Raw genomic sequence first — 12,944 nt, forward strand, 5'->3', positions numbered from 1 at the left:
TTTAATTATTATGGATATTAAATGACCTCCGAGTTCCAGTCAATAGTGAATGTGACTGATTATGACAGAGGAACTACCAACGAAACCTGAAATTTACTTTAAAAATAATGATAGCACGTGTTAACTGTTTACTGACATGACGACAACAAAGGCTGTATGTTTGCTGCCTTCCGTATGCGCTATATGCTGGAACTACAGTAGGGGCGTACATTTCTCCAACCGACTGGTGAGTTACGAATTTTTCAACTTTCAGAACTTTTATAAAAAGTAATTACAGTGTGTTTTAGCTAAAAATTTTATATAGTATTTCGTTCAATGTATTCTTCCTGTATAAAAAATTTCAGAACTGTTCTCAAGGTGTCAAACTGGACCATACCTTGCAACATAACTTTGATATTAGAAACTTATACACTTTTGTAGGTATCACGTCTAATACTTGTCCAAGGGTATTAATATTATTAGATAACTCTTCTTCGCTGGTTTTCATATTGTCAGCTGACGTGCATTTGGTGGCTTTAATATTTTTTAATGAGTTTGGAGGGCTTCACACTATTTGACAGATTGTCTAATGTTTCTAGTTTTTCTAATATTTCAGTTTAATTGCTTCCCATGTGTGGGTTGTAGGCTTCATGCTGTAATCTACATCTACATCACACTTCGCAAGTCACCTAATGGTGTGTGGCGGAGGGTACTTACGGTACTACTATCTGATGCCTCCAACTCTGCTCCACTCGCAAATAGTACGTGGAAAGAATGATTGTCGGTAAGCCTCTGTATTGGTACTAATTTCTCGAATTTTTTCCTAGTGGTCAATACGAGAGATGTATGTGGGGTTGGTTGGTTTGTGGGATTGAATGGACCAGCTGCTAGGGCCATCGCTCCCTGTATGTGGGGGGAAGTAATATGTTGTTTGACTCCTCCTGAAAAGTGCTGTCCCGAAATTTCATTAGTAGATCTCTCCGTGATGCACAACGTCTCTCTTGTAACGTCTGTCAGTGGAGTTTGTTTAGCATATCCGAAACGCTCTCTCGCCAGCAAAACGATCCCGTGACGAAATATGCTGCTCTTCGTTGGATCTTCTCCATCTCCTCAATCAGTTCTACCTGACAGGGATCCCAGATAGATGAACCATACTCAAGAATCGTGTGAACAAGCGCCTTATAAGCCACTTCTTTCATGGATGAGTTACATTTCTTTAAGATTCTTCTGATGAATCTGATTCTTGTGTCTGCTTTTTCCACTATCTGTTTTACATTATCATTCCACTTAAGGTCTCTCTGGATAGTTATGCCTAGATATTTTACGGCAGATGCTGTCTCCAGCGGTGTTTAATCAATAGTTTAGCTGTACAGTAGTGGATATCTTTTCCTATATATGCGCAATATGTGACATTTATTTACGTTTAGGGTTAACTGCGAAAGTTTGCACCATTCATCAATTCTCTGCATGGCGTTCTGCAAATTCTTACTATCTTCTGGCGTTGCTATTTTGGTATTAACAACTGCATCATCTGCAAATAGCCTTAAAGAGCATCCGACGCTTTGTACAAGATCATTTATATTTCCTGTGAACAGCAACGGTCATGTCACACTTCCCAGTGGTACTCCGGATATTACCTTTACATCTGTCGATTTAGTTCCGTTAAGAGTTCTATCTGCAAGAAAGACTTGAATCCAATTGCAGGTCTGCTCCGATACTCCGAAAGCTCGTATTTTTCTCATTAAACGGCAATGCAGAACGGTGTCAAAAGCCTTACTGAAATCAAGGAACATGGCATCAGCCTGAGCGCCGTTGTCCACTGTGCTGTGGATCCCATGGAGCAACAGAGCGAGCTGAGTTTTGCAGGATCTCTGTTTGAGGAATCCATGTTGATTTTTACAGAGGAGCTGTTCATTTTCCAAGAACGTCATAATTGTTGAGCATAAAACATGTTCCATAATCCTGCAACAGATTGACGTCAACGATATTGGTTTATAATTGTGTGGATCTGTTTTATGGCCTTTCTTGTAAACGGGAATGACCTGCGCTTTTTTCAATTACTGCTAGAAGGGGAGCAAGTTCTTTCGCATAATCTTTACAGAACCTTATAGGTAGGGCCTATCTCATTTGGTCCTGAAGCCTTTCCACTACTAAGCGATTGTAGCTGCTTTTCAGTGCCGTGATCGGTTATCTCAATATCTGCCATTTCGATGTTTGCACGACGATTGAAAGGAGGAACAGTGTTACGTTCTTCTGCGGTGAAACAGCTACGAAAGACCGGATTCAGTATTTCGGCCTTCTCGCTGATATCTTTCGTTTCTGTGCCGGTGTGGTAGCTGAGAGAATGAATAGATGATTTTGACCCACTTACTGATTTTACATACGACCAAAATCTCATAGGGTTTTTACTCAGGTCGGTTGACAAGGTCTTACTTTCAAAATCATTTATCACTTCTCTCATTGCTCTACTTAGGCTCATTTTCGCTTCGTTCAGATTTTGTTTGTCAGATAGGTTTTTACTTCTCTTGAATCTGAGATGAAGTGCTCTTTGTTTAAGTATCGCTCTTCTAACATGGCTATTAACGCAGGTGGATCTTCCCCATCCCTTAAAACCTTACTCGGAACATACTTTTCAAGGGCATATTGAACGATACCTTTGAATTTTTTCCATTTATTCTCCACATCTTCGTCCTCATCACAGAGTGTTTGATGCTGACTGCTGAGATATTCTGAAATTTGAATCCTGTCACCCTTGCTGAGCAAGTATATCTTCCTACCTTTCTTAACTAAAACTACAGACTCTGACCCAGGTGGTCTATAAAAGCATTCCTTGTAGGACACGTCGTCATAGATGCTGTCACAGCCTTATGACCACTAATATGTTCCTCTATGTTAACTGGTTTGTTAAGTTTAGGTCTGTTTGTTGCCAGGAGGTCTAAGAATTGGTTCTCTATCTGCCCAAGGTAATATTCGGACAAAACATCCAGAACAATGCCACACGATTCCCTGTCTCTGGCACCAGTTTTGATGGCATAACACTGCCAATCTATACCTGGCAAGCTGAAGTTATCCCCTATTACAAAGGCATGACCATGAAAATTACTAATGGTATTCTGCAAGCACTGACTGAAGCGCTCTATAACTACAGACCCTGACCCAGGTGGTCTATAAAAGCATCCGATCACCATTTTTGATCGTTCTTTGATACTCAATTTCACCCAGATTGATTCACATTCGGAATCTGTGGTAACCTCGCTAGATTTTATCAAATTTTTTACTGCAATAAACACGCCGCCACCATTGGCGACTAACCTATCTTTACGATAAATATTCCAGTCTGAACTTAGGATTTGGTTGTCGTTGAAGTCTGGCTTCCACCAGCTTTCTGTTCCCAATACTATCTGTGCATTATAACCTTCAATAAGCGATACTAATTCTGCGACCTTTCCTTGGATTCTCTTGCAGTTTACTAAAATCATATTAAACTTTTCTATTTCTGATCTGCGAGGACCTACATTGTCTGTGGTCGCTGTGGCTGATTTAACAGGCAAACCATGTTTGCTCCCAAGAGAGGGTCCTCTAACCTAAAAATGACCCATGTGCACGCCACATGTACTCCGATACCCTAGTAGCCGCTTCCTGCGTGTAGTGCGCACCTGACCTATTAAGGGGAACCCAACAATTGTGCACCCGATAGCGCAGGTCGAGAAATTCGCATCCGATACCGTCGCAAAGGCGCATGAGCCTCTGGTTTAGACCTTCCACTCTGCTCCAAACCAGAGGACTGCAATCAACCCTGGGTACGACGCTACAAACAGACAGCTTAGCCTGCACACCACGTGCGTTGCGAGTTGCCTTCATCAAATCAGCCGGCAGCCGAAAGGAGCCGAGGATGGCCTCAGAACCAAAGCAGCAGGCAACATGCTTGCCGACATGTGCCACTACATGCACCCGGTTGCACCCAGTGCGCCTAATAGCCACTGGCAGGGCCTCCACCACATCACGAATGAGACCTACTGGAAAACAAACTGAATGCACACTGGAACTCCTTCTCGATTTCCCTGCCATCTCCCTGAGGGGCTCCATCACCTGCCCAACATTGGAGTTGCCAATGACTAGCATACCCACCCTCTGTACTTGGTCTGGACTGGACAGGAACATCGACTGCTGACCCAACAGGAGAGGCATCTCGTCCTGGTTCAGAGTTATCATCAACACTGCGAAGCACCTCGTACCTGTTGCTAAGACTTAGGAAGCCAGCCACATGGCCTGCTCTCTCTTTTGCTTTCCGCCCAGTGACACGCAAACCCACCACTGTCTGCCACCCACTCTGGAGTGAGGACAGACCGGTCAGATGATGCGTATTGGAAGCCGCAGTGAAGTCCAAGCCACTAGGGGATTCCAGTGACACCAAACATGTCAGAGGTCTCGTCACTGGCGCCTCGATATCACCGCCACTTCGAGCATTAGCTAGATGCTTGTCGTCAGTAGCCAACGCAGCTTCCAGTTGTTTACGGACAGCAGCCAACTCTCCTTTTGTCCACGCACAACAAGCACAGTCCCTTGCCATATCGTACTGTGTATAAAATAGATATAAAGTCTCAAATGAAGCTGCTGATTTTGAAAATATATCAAAGGAGAATAAAGTAACACTAAAAGTTGGCATGCAGATTGCTCACTGAACTCCAAGACCGCAAACTATTAAACAGAAATAAATTCCTCTACACAGAAAATTTACACTAGGAAGCTGCCCTACACTAGGAAATTCACAAGACTTATGAAAAAAAACCTACGATTAATTTTCTAACAACTAGTCTACACAGTAAAATACAGACGTACAGTTTACTTCTTTGCAGAAGCACGCGAACAAGAAACTAAGATCTGTCACTCTGATGCTATTGATGATACTTTTTATCTTAACTGTTTTCTTGTAGGGTGGCCTTTCCAGGATTCTCCTGTTGTAACTGATCTATTATGCAGTGCTCCAAACTCTTCATCTGCAGAGGGTAAAGAACTGGAAGATAGCTTTGTAGTACTCTAGCTACAAAATGACATAACTGTTTTTTTTAAAGAACACTTCTGTATTTTGTTGCTCTAATATAACAATTATAACATTGGATGAATAGATCTATTAATAATTAGAATTTCATCTCTTAGCCAAATCTGAGAAAAGAACAGATGAGAATGACATTTCTCTTCGGCTTCGGGATGTCATTATTGTAAGTAGTGCCTCTTGTTCTCTGCTGCAATGCCAAATCACAAGTGACCCTTTCACACCTGGTGGAGATGCCCCATTGCCGTTACGCCTTGGTGATGTTCTGTGCACACATTATCTCGCTCCAATTCTGCAAATTCATCAAAGCACCATGCAGACAGTGGAAAGATCTCTACAAGTTAACTGCTTAAGCAACTATTCTACATGAACATCATTCATCTGATTGTGAGGAAGAGGTGGATCATCATGTTACACCACAATACGCAAGAAAAAATTCATATTTGGTGTTTATTTCTTTGTATGAAAAAAGCTAATATTTTTAGTAAATAAAATAAGGAGCAACTAATTGCAGGTCCAGAAATATGAGACAAATATCATTCAATATTGAGATAAAGATAGATTTCTAAGTTATGTTCTGTACCCATATATTGTGCAAGTAATGAGGTCTGGAAGTTCTTGGTCGCTAATTCCTTTCATTTACGTATTAATGACTGACACTTCCATCAGTAATTATCAATCAATAATATCTGGTATAGTAAGATGAAATGTTATTAATAATGAAACCTAAAGACCACATGTTTGAATTTTTGCTAATGTACCAAGCATGAACTAAATTTTATTCTGTCAAGTACAGTAGATCAGTAACTATGAATTAATGCAATGGTAAAAAGAGAACAGAAACTATTGTTAAATGTTTGTTTCACCTATGTAACCACATCTTTATGGGTGTCAACAGGTATCCAGTAGCTTCGATCTTTCATAAAAACCACACAAAAAAGTCCATGGGTGTTATCTGGAGAGGCACCCTTGGGAATATTGCACCTATAGTGATATCCAAGTATGAATGCGGCAGCAAAATGTGTTCTGCACAGGGAGGGACAGGGGGAGAGGGTGGAGGGATGGATGGGGGGGGGGAGGAAGAAGGGGTGGGGGGAGATGGAGAGGGAGAGAGAGAATACTTTGCAGTGTCACCAGTGTGTTCTCTGTCTTGTCACACACTGTACCCTGGCCATTGGCAATGTCAGGGTGAGCGTTATAACAGGCCACTTTTTCTGCTTCTGACTTGCCCTTGTAGAATTTGTAAAGGGTGGTTCTGAGAGAATGTTATGAACTTTTAGGAATGATGGAGAAGGTGAACTGTATCAATATGACCTAAGGAACCTGGTTCAGAAATGACAGAGCTGAAAGTTATAAGTGAAAATTGATCTGATATCTGAGACAGTGGACCTCTTCTATGTGAGCTCTTTGCTTTCTATGTTTTGACAGCAGGTAGTATGGACCAAAACAGGGAAAGAATGTCCAGTAAACATGGCTATGTTTTGACAGCAGGTAGTATGGACCAAAACAGGGAAAGAATGTCCAGTAAACATGGACACTTGTTTAGTTGGAGAGATGCATTTTGCAGTAGCATCGGGAATTGCCTTGTATGCTTGGGACACGATTGCTATCACTTCTTAAGATAATAGTGGTCTTGTCTTTTTATGCCACTGTAGTGGCTAAGTAACCTCACCATACTTAAACTAACATGAAAATCAACGCATATATGCACACTCCAAAGTGCATTCTACAGCCAGGCACAGCAGAATGACTATTGTGACTGCACACCATTCTACCACCTGTCTTCTCATATGGCCACCACTGTAACACACCTGGTGCTGTTTGAAGGCATTTTATTGACACACCATAGTATCTCTTCATCAAATTCAAATGTCACCTGACTGTAATACTGGAATGTGGCAGTTGTCTTCCAACAGTAAGGAAATTTCCACTATTGAAAACTGTAAATAATTATGTTCATTTGAGTTGAGAGTTAGAATGAGATGTGCAACAAGTTTTCTCTGATAGTTCCTGCTCACACGTTAACTGACAACTTGTCATCGTGATCAGGCTGATTGGGTATTTTCGTATGCACACTGGTGACAGTTGTGGACATTAAACATTGTTCCCCTAATAAAAATAGCCTCATCCACAGGCAGGACAAAGGCACTGCTTTACTGCCCAGGCACAAAAATTTGCTTGCCATGAATAATCTTCTACTTTAAAAACATATCTTTTGTGCATGACAAGGATGTAAATCATTTTCGTTTGTAACATTCCAGACAAGAAGAGTGTCACTGAGTTTGTTAGTTGTTGCAGGTTACAGTCATTGTTTTGAAATGCTGGAGCACCTGATCTTCAAATTTCAGCCTTTTCTGTCCTGTATTGGCCTTTTTGAGCGCAAACAAGCTTGTTTCTCTCAAGCAATGACCCACAGCCCTAAGGGTACTGATTGCTTGTAACCTTCTGTTTGTTAGTTAATTAGTTGGTTGCGTGCTCCATTGATCAATCGCACGGTACGGTAGCCGTTATGATGTGGAACGTGTAAAGTGCACAAGAAATGTGGCACAAAATGCATATACTATATTTATAGATTTAGTTATTCCTATTCAAGAATTCATCTATGGTATAGAAGGAGATATGATTTCAATTCATTTTTGAAGCTATTACTGCTGTCTGTCAGACATTTCATTTCCTCTGGTATTTGCCGAAAATTTTTATAGCAGCATATTTTACCCCTTTTTGTGACAAAGATAGGTTGAGTAAAGGATAGTGCAAGTCTTTCTTTTCTCTGGCATTATAATCATGAATGTCACTGTGATTTTTAAACTGGTCCATGCTGTCGAGAACAAATTTAATTAGTGACTAAATGTACTGTGAGGCTGTTGTAAGAATTCTCAATCTTTTAAAAAGATGCCTACAAGATGTGCGACTAAGAACCCCACACATTTTTCTAACCACTTTCTAGTGAATAATTTTTGTCTAAATGTTGAATTACCTCAAAATATCATTCCGTATGACATCAGAGAGTGGAAGTATGCAGAGTATGTTAGCTTATTAATTTCTATATCTTCGAAATTGGCAATTATTCTGATTGCAAACGTTTCTGAACCTAGTCGCTTTAGAAGATCCAAAATATGAATTTCTCAATTAAGATTCTGATCTATATGTACACCCAAAAATTTAGTATGCTCTACCCTGTCTACTGACTTCTGTTGATGTGTTATATTTATTGAAGGAACTGTACTTTTTGCAGCAGAAAATTGGATGTACTGTGTTTTTACAAAGTTTAGAGCAAGCCCATTTACAGAAAACCAATTAATTACTTTTCCAAAGACCTTATTTGTATCATTTTCAATTGGAGTTTCTTTTACTCAGTAAATAACGATGCTTGTGTCATCAGCAAACAGTCAGTTTATCTTCCTGTTTCAGATAGGAAGGGAGGTCGTTTACATGTATCAAGAACAGAAGGGTGCCCATGATTGAACCATGTGGAACACCTAATATAATTTCATCCCAGTTATATGAAGTGGCAAACTTATTTAAATCACTTGACCCATAAAAGGAAACTTTTTTGCTTCCTGTTCTGTAGGTATGACTTAAACCACTCACATGCTATTCCATTTATACCACAGAATTGTAATTTCTGTAACATAATATCATGGTTCACACAATCAAATGTGTTGGACAAGTTACAGAAAATTCCTATTGGTGGCATTTTACTATTTAAAATCTATTATGTGGGCAGTGAAATTGTATATTGCCGTCTCAGTGGAACAGCATTTTTGAAACAAACTGTGATTTACCAAGTATCCCATTACTGTTGAGATGGCTAACCACTCGAGTGCATTACTTTCTCGAAGATTTTTGAAAATGCTGTAAGCAAGGATACTGGCCAATAATTATTGACATCTGTGGTGTCCCCGTTTTTGTAGAGAGACCTTACAATGGCATATTTTAACATTTATTTTTCAAAGACTTAATAATCTTATTTATTTAACAAGAGGTTGTTGAGTGAAACTTAATCTGACTAATTTTTTTTAAAATCAGACTATTGGATGTACTGGATGGCTTTTTATTTTGAACTGTCCTCACCAATTTTTTCTGCTACACTTAAGAAATGGTTGTTAAATACATTAGCTACTTGTGTACTTTTGGATAGGATGGTCTTGTTTTCTTTATTAATAAGATGTCTATTTGAGAGATGTTCAGCAGTGTAATCGAGAGTGACTGGACACATCATAATGAATCAAAAATGTTCAGATATGTGTGAATCAATAAGGGACCAAACTGCTGAGATCATCGGTCCCTAGACTTACACGCTACTTAAACTAACTTATGCTAATAAAAACACACACACGCATGCCCTCTGGCAGGAGGGGCCACACAGTCAGTGACATAGCGCCTCTAACCATGTGGCCACTCCTTGTGGCTCATAATGAATCCAAATTGTCTACAGAGAAAGGATGGGCATAACTGGCGAACTGAGTAGCGTCACCTAATTTATGAAAGAGCAGTTTATCTCAATGTGGAAGTCTTGCGTCAAGCTGTGTTACAACGTTATCCAGTACCTGTAAGTAAACCTGTTTGTAATTTGTTGTAACTGGACTGCCAGAGCATTTGTCCATCATTTCAGTTCTATTCATGGAAGCTTCAGGTTGCGAATAAGTCCAGTGTTTCATTGAATTTAAAAAGTTGATAAATTTATCTTAATCTCTTAAGTTCTTTATGTAGGCTATACATTCTGAGACAGTATTGTTACAAAACTTTCCATCGTTGTTTTTTTGTGAATAATGTTGAGAAGCAGTTCAGTTTTTAAAAAATACTTTTAAACACAGATAGAAGAAAAATAGTGTGAAAGTCTAGGAGGCTATTTTTGAAATCTGCAGACATCTCTTGTAGTCTTTACACTAGATTCTGTCAGTTACCTCATTTACCTCTGGACGGTTTTTTGGGAATGGCAGTTATTAATCTGACATTACAGTTAGATTTCATTTCACTGTTGGGAGGAATGCATTTGCCAGCAATATTGTTGATAATTGCTTTTGAGAGGCTGGTGGAAGAAAGCACGAATACCCTGACTTGCAAATGAAAATTTCCTTAGATACTCGTATTATACAAGAACAGCTCTGCTACAGAACTAAATTTAAACAATGTGCAAAACAGTGAGTAAAAAGTGCTAGGAGGGTAGTTTCACATACTTTAGTTCACAGGCCACTCAATTCTCCTGCTAGAATGGAAGCACCATCATACGTCTGGATCAACAGTTTGTTCTTCATATCATAATTCTGAAACATGTTGATTAGTGCACTGAATAAAGCAGTACCAGTTCTGACTTGGTTAACATCATGAAAACCAAGAAAATGTTCTTGAATATCGCTGTTGGAGTCCACCACTCTCACAACACTAGAGGATTGTGGCCTGTCTGAAATGTCTGTTGCTTTATTCATAATGTAGGCATAAAGTGAGGTTCTATCCAAACTTGAATGCATATATTCACAAACCAGCTTATTTATGCATTCCGTCAATTGGTTCTGTATAGTTTTTGAAAATCCCTGGAAATGCTAATTTTCTTCTAGTGTGTTTTCAAACCTTAATTTCTATTTAGCCCTAGTTTAAAAATGGCTCAATTTTCTGGAATTCAGGGACTCTTCTGTCTCAGCACAATCTCTGTAAGGTAGCTCCTTCTTACACGAAAGACTTGTCACATTAATTAGAATTTTCATGAGGTTCATTAACTTTCACATCATTGTTGTGTTTGTTTGTCATTAGTTTGTGATGTTCATTAAGTAGCTCTGAAATACTTGTTTACATAGTTCTTTACATAAAATAAACCTACTTAGAGGGTCTTCAGAAGAAGCATGCTGTTCTAAACCTCTACGCAGATTTTTAGATAGTCAAAACCCTACGTGGATCATACAGTTTTTTTAGTACTTAAGAGCAAACATAGCAAGCAGAATATTTTCCTTTTGTGGGGCTACCACAATCTACTTGCACTGCTCTATCATGAACTTTGGAATGCATGTTTTTTGAACTTATCTTTCTGAAGAAGGTGCACAGCTGGTGTTTGATGTCCTTTCTCCAAAATTTAAAGTTGTTCATTTTCAAATTTGCTTGAAAATGAAAGCTCTTGCAAGGAAATAATGATGTTCTCGTTCAAAAGCATTACATCTGTCGCCATACAAGGCTGGGCTTCATCCATACTCACTGCACACAGGACGAGAAAATTGGAGAGGTGGCACCACAGCTGCTGGCCTCCCACGCCACTAAAGCGCACGGCAACACGGCAGAGGCAGCCTATACCCCCTTCAACTCCTAGTAATGATGTCAGATTACCACAGCAACCAAATGTTTGCAGGCAGCCTTGCATGTGTCTGGCCTCCTCACCGTATGCTACTTGCCTCCAGTTGCCTTACAGTTTAGGGTCAAGCTTTTGTACTTTAATTTGCTCCCTAGTGCTGGCAGTTTAGAAGAAATGAAATAAACTAATGTCTTTTGTTCTCACTAACAAAAGAGCATAAAGATTTATTGTGAAAAACATATAGTGCTACTGCTGCAACTACTTCTGCCACACAAAAGTGAGGAGGCCTGGCTTCCCTTGCCTCCTCTGATCAGCCGCCGCTGGATGGTGCACTTCTAACCTACAGCTATTTGGAAAATTTTGGTAGATTTAATGTCACCTGCCCTATTCTGATCTTATCATCAGGACGCTTTCCTCCACCCTGTGTACCAGCTCAAAATTATTTAGCAGCTGGACTAGTCAATTATTTTACAAGATGAAGTGTAATCCTGCTTAAATATATATATATATATATATATATATATATATATATATATATATATATATATATATATATATATATATATATATATATATAAAATAGAGGGAAACATTCCAAGTGGGAAAAATATATCTAAAAACAAATATAATGTGACTTACCAAACAGAAGCACTGGCAGGTCGATAGACACACAAACAAACACAAACATACACACAAAATTCAAGCTTTCGCAACCAACGGTTGCTTCTTTAGGAAAGAGGGAAGGAGAGGGAAAGACGAAAGTATGTGGGTTTTAAGGGAGAGGGTAAGGAGTCATTCCAATCCCGGGAGCGGAAAGACTTACCTTAAGGGGGAAAAAAAGGGCAGGTATACACTCGCGCACACGCACACGCACACGCGCACACGCACGCGCACAAGCAGACATTTGTAAAGGCAAAGAGTTTGGGCAGAGATGTCAGTCGAGGCGGAAGTACAGAGGCAAAGATGATGTTGAATGACAGGTGAGGTATGAGCGGCAGCAACTTGAAATTAGCGGAGGTTGAGGCCTGGTGGATAACGAGAAGAGAGGATATACTGAAGAGCAAGTTCCCATCTGCGGAGTTCTGACAGGTTGGTGTTAGTGGGAAGTATCCAGATAACCCGGACGGTGTAACACTGTGCCAAGATGTGCTGGCCGTGCACCAAGGCATGTTTAGCCACACGGTGATCCTCATTACCAACAAACACTGTCTGCCTGTGTCCATTCATGCGAATGGACAGTTTGTTGCTGGTCATTCCCACATATACAGCTTCACAGTGTAGGCAAGGTCAGTTGGTAAATCACGTGGGTGCTTTCACACATGGCTCTGCCTTTAATTGTGTACACCTTCCGAGTTACAGGACTGGAGTAGGTGGTGGTGGGAGGGTGCATGGGACAGGTTTTACACCGGGGGCGGTTACAAGGGTAGGAGCCAGAGGTAGGGAAGGTGGTTTAGGGATTTCATAGGGATGAACCAAGAGGTTACGAAGGTTAGGTGGATGGCGGAAAGACACTTGGTGGAGTGAGGAGGATTTCATGAACGATATATCCCATTTCGGGGCAGGATTTTAGGAAGTCGAATCCCTGCTGGAGAGCCACATTCAGAGTCTGATCCAGTCGCCTGGAATCCTTAC

Source organism: Schistocerca gregaria, chromosome 3 (genome assembly GCF_023897955.1).
Source record: "Schistocerca gregaria isolate iqSchGreg1 chromosome 3, iqSchGreg1.2, whole genome shotgun sequence".
In the NCBI taxonomy this organism is placed as follows: domain Eukaryota; kingdom Metazoa; phylum Arthropoda; class Insecta; order Orthoptera; family Acrididae; genus Schistocerca; species Schistocerca gregaria.